The sequence below is a fragment of the Myotis yumanensis genome, unplaced genomic scaffold (genome assembly GCF_028538775.1).
Source record: "Myotis yumanensis isolate MYYU_CA2020_CCGP unplaced genomic scaffold, mMyoYum1.0.hap1 SCAF_3, whole genome shotgun sequence".
Classification (NCBI taxonomy): Eukaryota; Metazoa; Chordata; class Mammalia; order Chiroptera; family Vespertilionidae; genus Myotis; species Myotis yumanensis.
The window spans coordinates 92109280-92121508 of record NW_027223754.1 but is presented as its reverse complement, the minus strand read 5'-3'; the positions used below and the strand labels follow the sequence as shown (position 1 = coordinate 92121508).

Below are 12229 nucleotides of genomic sequence, written 5' to 3'. Positions count from 1 at the left end.
GAACAGAATACAGCAAAGGCAAGAAGTGTCACTTCTCACATCTATATATATAAAAAGCCAGTGACTATAATGCCATAACAACCAGAATGACTGGTCGCTATGATGCCCACTCTAGCCAGTGAACTGCCCGATCAGGGGGTGGGGCCGGCTGGCCAACCTCCTGTGCCCCTCCTCCCAGCTGCCCCGCCCCTGATCAGCCTCTCCCACCCGATGAGAGGACAGGGCCAGTTGGCCAACTGCCTGTGGCCCCTCCCCTCGGCCGGTCCCACCCCTGATGTGCCCCCACCACCCAGATCAGCCTGTGGCCCCTCCACCCAGCCAGCTCCATCCCCAATCAGCCCCCCCCCCGCCCCGCACTCTAATCAGGGGCAGAGCCAGCTGGCCAACCTTCCATAGCCCCTTCCCTGGACGCTGACCCCTGATCAACCCCCCCTCCCCCACTCCATTCAGGGGCAGGGTCAGATGGCCCACCACCACAGCCCCTCCCTATGGCCAGTCCCACCCCCAATCAGCCCCCCTACCCCAATCAGGGTTGGGGCCAACCGGCCAATTGCCCGTGGCCCCTCCCCCCAGCTGGCCTGGCCCTGATTGAGCCCCAATCAGGGTGGGCCGGCCGGCCAACCTCCCACCATCTGCTCCTCCTGACAGGCCTGGCCCCAATCTGTCCTGATTGGGGCCAGGCCGACTGGACCCCACCTGTGCACAAATTAGTGCACTGGGCCTCTAGTCTATATATATAAAAGCCTAAGTGACCATTGCAACCGAACAGATGACCGAACTGGCTGTGTGGGGTGACCAGGCCAGCAGGGGTTAAGTGAGGGATGACAAACGACTGAACAGCAGGCTACGTGGGGCAGCCAGGCCAGCAGGGGGTAAGTGAGGGATGACAAACGACTGAACAGCAGGCTATGTGGGGTGACCAGGCTGGCAGGGGGTTAGTGAGGGATGACCAAACCACTGAGCAGCAGGCTGCAAAGATGGTGGTGCCCACAACCAATAAAGAGGGAATATGCTAATTAACTGCTATGCCCTCAAAGATGGTGGCACCCACAGCCAATAAGAAGGGAATATGCTAATTGACTGCCATGCCCTCAAAGATGGCGGTGCCCACAGCCACAAGAAGGCTGGCAGGGGAAGGCAGTTGTGGGATCAAGCCAGCAGGGGAGGGCAGTTGGAGGTGACCAGGCCAGCAGGGGAGGGCAGTTGGAGGTGACCAGGCCAGCAGGGGAGGGCAGTTGGGGGCGACCAGGCCAGCAGGGGAGGACAGTGTGGGGTGATCAGGCTGGCAGGGAAGCAGTTAGGCATCAATCAGGCTGGCAGGGTTGTGGTTAGTGGGTGATCAGGCAGGCAGGCAGGTGAGCGGTTGGGAGCCAGCAGTCCTGGATTGTGAGAGGGATATCTGACTGCTGGTTTTAGTTGGACATCCCCTGAGGGGTCCCAAATTGGAGAGGGTGCAGGCTGGGCTGAGGGACAACCCCCCAGTGCACAAATTTTGTGCACCGAGCCTCTAGTAAAGGTAATAAAAGGCCTGTGACTTCTTTTATTTTCTCTTGCTCTTCTTACTTGCTTGCTCTTGGGAAGCCAGCTGCCATGTTGTGAGGTGTCCATTGGAGAGACTCACATGGCAAGGAATTGAGAGAGGCTTCCAGTCAATAGTCTTTGAGGAAATGGATCTTCCCAACAATTAGGAGAGTGAACTTGGATGTTTTAGATGATTGTAGCCCTGGCCAACACCTTGATTGCAGCCTGGGAAAGAACCAGGGAACCAGTTAAGCTGTGCAGGGATTCTTGACCTATAGAAACTGTGAGAAAACAACTGTTGTTACTTTAAGCTACTAAATTTGGGGATAACCTGTTGTGAGGCAACTAATAACTAATACACCACACAAACAATTGTAAAAGGCAATGGTTTTCTAACATCTCTCCTTGTAATCTCTGTAGTCTTCTGAATTAGGAAGAGAAGGCAGGCAGTTTCCCCATCAGTCAATAAGCCAACAGCATAAAGTGATGAGTATAATGTCTCTAGTGTTGTAGCCTGTGTAATCAAACACATTTGAGTGTGCTTGTTGCATTTGTTACAACATAAACAATAAATACAATCTTTCAAAAAGTGAATTTTATGTAAATTGTTTGTGGACATCATGGAAGAGCCCAGGTTCTAAAATTGGACTGACTTGTAGTGCCTTGGTTTGGTAGAGTTTGTAACATACTAAGAACAAAGGCTTACAAAGATAGATGGAAGAAGAGTGATCTGTTCTTTAGGTGAACCCACATTTAAAATACCGTCTTTCCAAAGTCTTTCCTCCACCCTCTATCTTTGATTTTGACATTGATAGAGAAGCTTTCAAGAGAGCAGCATAGCTCAATCAGATGAAACAACTAATTTGAAGGAACAATACATATTGAATGGCACTGAAATGTGGTGACTGTAAAAGCAATGTCTTCTGGCATTTTTCTCATGAAATATTTTATCTTGTCCCCCCCCCCCCCCTTTTATGTATTGAAAGTGTGTATGAGAGTGAAAGAGAGTGAAAACAAGAAAGAGAGTAGAACTGCCTTAGAAGTGTAAAGGGTACAGAAAAAGATGAGCCTGATGACAGCTGTATATGGAGGAAGTAGGAGCACCCAGAGGGGATTGAATCCTTCCTCCATGTGCTCAGGTCTGGGTGTCCTGGTCCACAGGATGAAAGAACACTGTCCTTCAAACCCCATGGAGTGCTTTGAATTAGTGCAGGACACTGCCTTGTTTCTTTTGCTACTTTGCTTCTCATTCTATGAAGACTAGTGCAGGGAATGGCAAGGGCACCAACCCAACCTTTTGTCCTCCATTCAGCAATTGGCTGACATCCTGTTGGGCATTAAAAAATAAATATTTGACCTTACTAATAACTTATTGTAAATTATTATATAACAAAGCTTCAGTGCAAATATCTTTCAAATAAAAAAATCTGGATAAATCAATGATAAGAAGGAAAATACACAACTGTACATAATCACTTTTTCTTTTTTCATTTTACTTATAATATCCATGTTGTCAATGTGTTATAATTCTTGACAGCATTTCAAATCAAAGCTATTTGACTTGGAACAAAAAAAAGCATTTACCCAAACTTTATAGATCATTTTACTCTTCAACATTTGTATTATGTAATGAAAAAACTAATGGCAAGGACTGGGAAGACCTGGTTTCTAGTTTTGGCTCAGGCAATAGTTTACCAGCTGGGTCATAAACATCAGTATGGTTTTTGCAAGGCACTCTTCTTCCTATCATGTCCAAGCAAACTTTGCAACTTCTCACCATTTCTATGGTCATTGTCTTGTCTTAGTCATGTTCACCTCCAACATGCACCACTGAAATAGCTTCCTGGCGAGTCTGCCTGCTCATCCTCACTCCCTCCAATCTGTTCCTTCCCACACAGGTGTCAGAATGTACTTACTGAAAGGGCGAGGGCTAGGCCCTCCACCTTGCCCCAGGGTAAAGGCTAGGCCCTCCATCTTTCCCCAGGGCTACGTCCTCCATCTTACCTTGGCCACGTGCTTGGCAAGAAGGTTCTTCCCGGAAGTCTAAGACTCTGCTAGCCACACCCAGGAACAAGACATTGACTTGCACCTGGCCAATCGGCAGAGCACAGTCCTTTCTCCTCCCCTTACTCCAACCCCCCCTATATAACTGGTCTCTAGGCGGGGTTCTCTCTCTTGGCCACTTGGCTAGCCGATGTGTCGGTGAGTCTGGTGGATGGAGAGCTCAAGCTAGCTTGAAATACAGATTCTTATGCTTTTGCATCGGATTGGCTGGCTCCCTGACGTGGTTTCTTGGGAATCTTGAAATCTGGGCATAACACTTACGTAAATAAATTAAGACATGCCACTCCCAATTTAAAACTCCCATGGTTATGTACTGCCTGCCTTTCTCATTTCATCTCTTTCTATCCCCATGTCTGTCCACCACATGCTTGACAGTTGGTCTTCTATTAGTTCTTAGGCCAAGCTCTTTCTTACCTCAATTTCCTTTCTTCTTATCTCTGCCTAGAATGTGCTTCACTCAGTCCATCTTCCAAATCACTCCACAGTTGGAATGGAATAAATATTAGTTAAAGTCAGTAAATAAACCCAAAGTTCAAATGACTCCTTGTCATACTTCAATTTAAATAGTAAGTCCTAAGAGAAGTTTTCCCAATTATTTTAACTAAAGGAACAACTCCCCCATTATTCTCACATATCCATATTTATTTTCTTTTTAGCACTTACCACACTTGTGATTATTTTTTTCTTTTCTTTTTGTTTACTTGTTGGTTGTATATCTTTTCCATCAGAATCTAAGATTCCTGAGAGCAGGCAACATTTCTGTCTTCTTCAGCATTATATTCTCACGTGCCTAGAACATAGGTTCATTTGTAACAAATATTTGTTGAAGAAAATGAATAAATGAATAAACCCAAATTCTACCATGTCTACCCCTACTTGAAGTCTTTCAAAGGCTTTCATAGGCTATTAGAGAAATACAAGACTCTGCATGTCATCTTGATGTGGCTCCTCCTTTCTTCTCCAGCATGAAAAAAATTGCTTGCATTTCAAATTAAGCCATATTCTTTTTAGATTCTATTTTTTGCACACAAAGTGTTTTCCTAGAATGTCAACCACTACCTCCCCTGCATAATCCCCTTGGCTAATTTTTATTTGTTCATCAAATATAAATTCCTCTTGGAAGCCCTCCTTGATTACCACTCTGTCTGTCCTCTGCAACAGTTGGTAAGTCAAGTTTCCTTCTGTTGTATCACATATCACACTCAGGTGGGATGTTTCCCAACTCACATATTTTCTTTTTTTAAAAAAAAATATATTTTATTGATTTTTTACAGAGAGGAAGGGAGAGAGATAGAGAGTTAGAAACATCGATGAGAGAGAAACATCGATCAGCTGCCTCCTGCACATCTCCTACTGGGGATGTGCCCGCAACCCAGGTATATGCCCTTGACTGGAATCGAACCTGAGACCTTTCAGTCCGCAGGCCGACGCTCTATCCACTGAGCCAAACCGGTTTTGGCATATTTCTTTTTTGAGAGCCAAGATTATTTCTTATTACTCTCTCTTTGTTGCCTAGTACATAGCAGATGTTCAATAAAAGCTTGTAAATAAATATTAGTGTATGGCTGGGTCACTCTTTTAGAATGGTTTAGGAGTGTAAGAGGTACCACTGATAAGGGCAATACTACAGAACTCAATCACACGGGAAATTACTCAAGTACTAAACTAAAACATACTATTACCCTGACTTCAATTAATATTTTAAGCTGCCAAAGCTTTTGGCATTGCAAACCAGTGTCACTTAAGGTCACCCTTTCCAGAAATATTCTGTATACCTTGGGTATCTCTAAGGCTGTCCTAGTTTTGTCCTTATTAAAAAAAAAAAAAAAAAAAAAAAAAAGAGTAAAACCTGACTTATCTTTAGAGATCTGATTTTTAAAATGGAATTGGCCACTTAAAAGGCATAAATGCATGTCATGGTCAAGCTGAAGTCTGGGTATCATATGTAGTCTTAGATAAAAGAGTTTGGGACCTTAAAAAGTATCAGGCAAATGGAGAGGCTGAGAGTCCTGTGTGCTTGTTTGTCAGGTGTGGCTAATAGCCTATTTGCATCAGAATCGACAGGGCCTCAGGAGACACTGGGGGACTGAGCAAGTGGGGACATGGACCTGCAGTTTACCTCAAGCTTAAAGTGATCTCACCTGAAGTCTCTCCCAGCCTTTGCAAAAGTGTTGGGCTAACCAGCCGTGGGCAAACTACGGCCCACGGGCGGGATCCGGCCCGTTTGAAATGAATAAAACTAAAAAAAAAAAAAAAAAGACCGTACCCTTTTATGTAATGATGTTTACTTTGAATTTATATTAGTTCACACAAACACTCCATTCATGCTTTTGTTCCAGCCCTCAGGTCCAGTTTAAGAACCCATTGTGGCCCTCGAGTCAAAAAGTTTGCCCACCCCTGGGCTAACCTTTCTTTCTCCTACCTTATAAAACAGTGGTTCTCAACCTTGGCTGCACATTAGAATCACCTGGGAATCTTTTTTTTTTTTATTTTTTATTTATTTTTTTTTTTTAAATATATTTTTATTGATTTTTTACAGAGAGGAAGGGAGAGAGATAGATAGTTAGAAACATCGATGGGAGAGAAACATCGACCAGCCGCCTCCTGCACATCTCCCACGGGGGATGTGCCCGCAACCCAGGTACATGCCCTTGACCGGAATCGAACCCGGGACCTTTCAGTCCGCAGGCCGACGCTCTATCCACTGAGCCAAACCGGTTTTGGCGATCTTTTTAAAATCCTGATTTCTGGGCCTCATCCTCTGGAAATTCTGTTTCTTTGTTACTAATGTTGTTGCCCCACCCCATAACAAAGAAAGGTCGATCTGAAGTGGAGCCACATTTATCCTAGAAAAATATTAAAAGTAATACCTTATATCTGTCTATTTGTCTAATGTTTTTAAATTGTAAGATGTTGTCACTCATGGAAAACAGCAGTAAGCATGATAGAAAAATTTGAACTGTGTATTTGGAAATGAGAAATGAGTCTTGTAAAGCAATGTTTCTCAAAAATCTATCCAAAAGCCACCTGAAATTTTTTGTGTCAAATATAGGTTCCCAGAACCCTGAAAGATACACAGAGGTGGAACCCCTCTGGGCGAAACCTGGGAGTTGACATTTTTCATTAGCTCTCTGGTTGAGTCTTATGCACTCTCAGGTTTGAGAAGACACACTGAAAGCATGTGGCTTTTTCATTAAAGGGTAGCAAGGCTATGGGAGGTATAATCAGGACAAGTGTCCTTGGGAGCATGTAACCAGAATATTTTGGCAAAATTGAAAAGGTAGGTTATTTAAAAAAAAAAAAGAAAGAAAAAGAATGAAAGAAACTCAAGATCCTGTATTAAAAGAGCTGAAGTTTACACAGTAGAAATTAAGCACTGACTACAAAGGGTGGCCTATTTTTCCCATTGTAGAGATAGGGTGTGTGGGCACAATTACCATCATCAAAGGGTTGTTCCATGCATCACTAAATAAAAAGTGGCTCTGGGACCACAGTCACCTATTATTAGAAATGTAATAGGCATATCTTGTTTTAAAGCCTATTTTTAACCTATCACCATTTGTAAAACTAGACTAAACAGATCAAATGTTAAGGCTATCTAAAAATACTCTGAGCAAAAACACAATTACGGTTCTAATTAGAATTATCATTTAATAGGCTCTGTAGATAAGCCTGAAGAGATAAGCCCCTATCAGTGGCATTAAGTTCTAAGTGTTTATTAGACTTAGGTCTAAGCCGTGTGTTTTTGGACAGTATAGAAATTATGTTGAACATGTTTCAAAACCCAAGCAATGATTGCAATTTATTTTCATTTAGAGGATCTTCTAAGCGCAGTAATTTCAGCAGACTAAACAATGTGTTGTTTGAAGATTTCTAGCTCATGAGATATCTTAGCTATCAGTCTATGCTCTCTAAGTTTTCAGATACCACTTCAGTAAGAACTCAGAATATTTTTTATTTACTTTATCAAGGTTATTGTGTTTGTGTCATATGCTGTAGGACAATGTGGAATCTCTTGATTTGATTATATATCATAGAAGCCACTCTCTGTGCAAAAAACCAAAAGTAAATATTTTTAGATTTGGTTGACACTTCACCTTTTTATTCTGTACTAACAAGGGAACCCAGAAGTATAGTTTAAAAAACATATATGCTTTTTGGTATTTACATATGAAAGTGGTCACTGATGATTTTACTTATATGTAGAATCTAAAAAACAAAACAAAACAAAACAAAACAGAAACAGACTCATAGATACAGAGAATGAACTCATGGTTTCCAGAGGGGAAGACAATGGGAAAATGGATGAAAAAGGTGAAGGGAAACTTTAGAGGTATCTTAATTCTTTCACATCATCATTATTGCATACAATCCCATCAAGTAGATTTGTTACTTTTCCCTCCAAATACACTTTAATTTCTTCTTATTCTCTCTGTCTTCAATGACATCTTTGCCCAAGTCATCGTCACATACCTTGTCTAATTGGTGTAAAAGCCTAAGTAGATACCCTTATCTTTATTCTCTGCATTCACCAATACATTTCACACATGGTAGCCACAGTGATTATAAAACATAAGTTGTATCTTATGACTCCCCTGTTCAAAAGCCTTTAATGACTTTTCATTGCTCTTAGAATGAAACCTAAAATCCTTAACAATGCCTGAAAAATTCAGCAGTAGCTGGTAACTGCCTATCTGTCCAGCATGACTTCTTGCCACTTTTTCTCTTGCTTAGAGCCCTCTTTTAAGAGCTCAAAGTCTTTCCATCCTTACTGCTTCCTAGCCCAGAGCAGTTCATCCTCCCCCCAGCACAACCTGTCTGACTAACTCTATGCATCTATCATTTCCTCAAAGAGAACTTCTCCCATTCCTCTTCTATCTAAGTAAAATCCCTTTCTACTCATTTGATTAATTCAACATTCTTCTTTGCATTAGAAAATCCACAAGGTGGGGACCATGAATATTTTGTACTGTAATTCTAAACCGTGCATAGTTCAGGAAAAAGTTATAGATCAAACAAATAATTTAAAGAACAATTTCCTTTGGTATCTCAACACAAAAATTAAAAATGTGAAGAGAAATAGAAACAAGTGGGTTTCCAGTTGCTTTATGTCAGGTTATAGTTTTCCATAGAAGAGCTACAACTGAGTAGGAGTCATGCCAGGGACCCTCTCCAAAGCTCATCATCATTAGCTCAAGAATGACTATTAAAACTACTTTTCCCTGAAAAAATGTTGGTATTTGTTCCTGAACTAATGCAGAAACAGATATTTTCTTATGGTGAAAGGTATTTTTATTAACCAAGTTATCTCCACATCCTTTTGATGCCATTGTAGTAACCTGGTTATTATATAACAGCAAAGGAGGAAAGACTAGATATAGGCATGACATTTATACAGATTTGCCAAAAAAGCTGCTTTTAACACTGTCCAAGTCTGTTCTCTGCTCATTGATGGGGGAGGGGACTGGACAAAGGCAGTTTAGATGCATGCCCAGAAAGGTCTGAGAAGGTGAAGTGGAAAGGAGTCTCGCTGCCTGCCAGTCATACCTGGAAAAAATTAGTGGCCAGGATGGGCATGGCCACTGCAAGTGCACAAAACCTGAATATTTGAACTTCTCAACAAAGAAATGAACTTTCTCTCTCTCTCTCTCTCTCTCTCTCTCTCTCTCTCACACACACACACACACACACACACACACACACACACACCAGGCCCTCCTGGGACTCCTATTGCTGGGGGCTGCACTCCTCTGTGCTCACATGGCACACAGCTATGTGTGACTCCCACAATGGATTAATAGACTGAACCTGGACTGAATATTGAATGACACCTGGCTGCAACATGGAATGAAAGCTCTGGACGCTGGACTTGCTTATGGCTTTGCTCCTCTTTCAGGACTGGCTTGAGAGAAATGAGACAGTGGAAATTGAGGAATGTAACTCCACGCCCATAAAATCTTCTGTGGAGGCTTCTGAAAATTCTGATTTCAGCAGTGCCTCAAGAACCCCACTCCTTGCCCTAACCGGTTTGGCTCAGTGGATAGAGCATCGGCCTGCGGACTCAAGAGTCCCAGGTTTGATTCCGGTCAAGGGCATGTGCCTTGGTTGCCGGCACATCCCCAGTGGGGAGTGTGCAGGAGGCAGCTGATCGATGTTTCTCTCTCATCGATGTTTCCGGCTCTCTGTCCCTCTCCCTTCCTCTCTGTAAAAAATCAATAAAATATATTTTAAAAAAAAGAACACCACTCCCATGAGCAACGGAGGAATCCCACTCATGTACTCCTCCAGCAGCACTTTGGAGTATATTAACAGAGTCTTAAAAAGAACAGGTTTCTTAAGGGAATTTTTTTTTAATATGACACAAAAGCACAGGCAGCAAAAGCTTCTGCACAGTAAAAAAAACAGCCAATCAAAACAACAAAAAGGCAACCAACAAAATAGGGGAAAATGTTTGCAAATCATATGTTGAAGGGGTTAATGTTCAAAATATATAAAGAACCCTTACAACTCAATAATGAAAAAACAATCTGATTTTAATATGGGCAAAGGAACTTAAACATTTTTCCAAAGGAGACATCCAAATGGGCCAGCAAGTACATGAAAAGTTGTTCAACATTATTAATAATTAGGGAAATGTAAATTAAAGCCACAATGAAATATCACCTCATACCTGTTAGAATGGTTATCATGAAGAGGACAAAAGAACTGTGGAGAAAAGGGAACCTTTGTGCATTGTTGGTGGGAATGGAAATTGGTGTAACCACTATGGAAACAGTATAGAGTTTCCTAAGGAAAAAAAGAGCTACGATATGATCCAGCAGTAGTCAAGGTGTAGAAACAACCTAATTGGTATCTGTCAATGGATTAATGGATAAAGATCACACACACACACACACACACACACACACACACAAATATTCAACTATGAGAAAGAAAAAAATTCTGCTGTTTGCTACAACATGGAAAGACATGGAGAGCATTATGCTTAGTGTGATAAGTCAGACACAGAGAAAGACAAATCCTGTATGATATTACTTACATGTGGAATCTTAAAAGGCCAAACCCACAGAAACAGAGTGTAGAATGGTGATTACCAGGGCTGGAGGTTGGGTGGGGGAAACAGGGAGATGTTGGACAAAGGGTACAACCTTGCAGTTAGATGGATAACTTCTGGAGATCTAATACAAAACATTGTGAATATAATCAGTACTACTGCATTATATACTTCAAAGTTGCTAAGAGACTAGATCTTAAATGCTTTCACCACAAAATAAAATGATACTCTTTCGCCATTTAAGATGCAGCTCCATACAGTGCTTAGGTGCCTACTGCTGGGACTGCACACCAGCACTCTGTGGACAACTCCACCACCATGGAGGACTTGAAAGAGTACAGCAACATAAAGGAAATCGTGGAGGGATCCAAGATCACTGCTAGCAAGAATCAGCAGGATGACAGTAAAATGTTTATTGGAGGCCTGGGCTGGGATACAAGCACGAAAGGTCTGACAATATTTGTCTCAACTTGGAGAAATTATAGACTGCATAAATGAAACACACCCGGTCACCTGAAGATTCAGAGGATTTGGATTTGTGCTTTTCAAAGATACTGCTAGTGTTCATAAGGTTTTGGAACTGAAGGAACACAAACTGGATGGTAAGTTGGTAGACCCTAAAAGGGCCAAAGCTTTAAAAGGGAAGAAATTTCCCCAAAAAGGATTTTGTGGGTGAATTGAGTCCAGATACTCTTGAAAAATAAATTAAAGAATATTTGGAGACTTTGGAGAAATTGAAAATATTTAACTTCTTGTGGATAATAAAAAATGAAAGAAGTTTTTGTTTTACCACATACACAGATGAAGAGCCATTAAAATTGTATTAGAAGGTAGATATCAGTGTGGCTCAGTTAGTTGGGCATAGTCCTGTGCACCAAAAAGTTGCTGGTTCAATTCCAAGTTAGGGCACATGCTTGGGTTGTGGGCTCAATCCTCCATCACTGGTAGGGGGTGTGCAGGAGGCAGTCGATGGATGTATCACTCTTACATCAATGTTTCTCTCTCCCTCTCCCTTTCCCTCTCTCTCAAAATCAATAAAAATATATATAAGTTACATAAGCTAAAAAGGCATAAAGGCAGAACATAAAGGAGGAAGAGGTGCTGCAGATGGTGGACAAGGTGGTACTAGAGGTTGTGGCCAAGGTCAGGGCCAAAAGTAGAACCAAGGATTAAATAGTTATTATGATCAAGTATATGGAGATACCAATAATGCCTATGGTGGTGATCAAAACTATAGTGGCTATGGCAGTTGTAATTGTACTCAGCATAACTATGGGAACTATGGATATGGACAAAGATATACAAACTACAGTGGTCAACAGAGCACTTTGGCAAGGTGTCTTGAGGGGATGGCAATCACTAAAACAATTATCAGTCATACTAAAGGCAGACATTGGAGAAAGCAATGGATTTGTGCTTCATTGTAGGCTATGTGTCACCCAGAACACATCTATCTCTGAGGCGTGGACATTTTGGGCAGAGCACAAGGCATACACAGAAAATGCTGTACTGTGGTATGGTCTCTTCCAACTTCATGTATCAGTGTAAAGATTAAAGTGGTAAGCTTCAAAAAAGTGAAATGATAATTAT

The 12229-nt window shown here is 41.9% G+C and overlaps 1 pseudogene; it reads left to right on the top strand.

Annotated features, from left to right (window-relative positions):
* The first annotated feature begins 10957 nt into the window (after positions 1-10957).
* LOC139006248 (heterogeneous nuclear ribonucleoprotein D-like pseudogene) lies at positions 10958-11466 on the top strand (annotated as a pseudogene).
* The last annotated feature ends 763 nt before the right edge of the window (positions 11467-12229 follow it).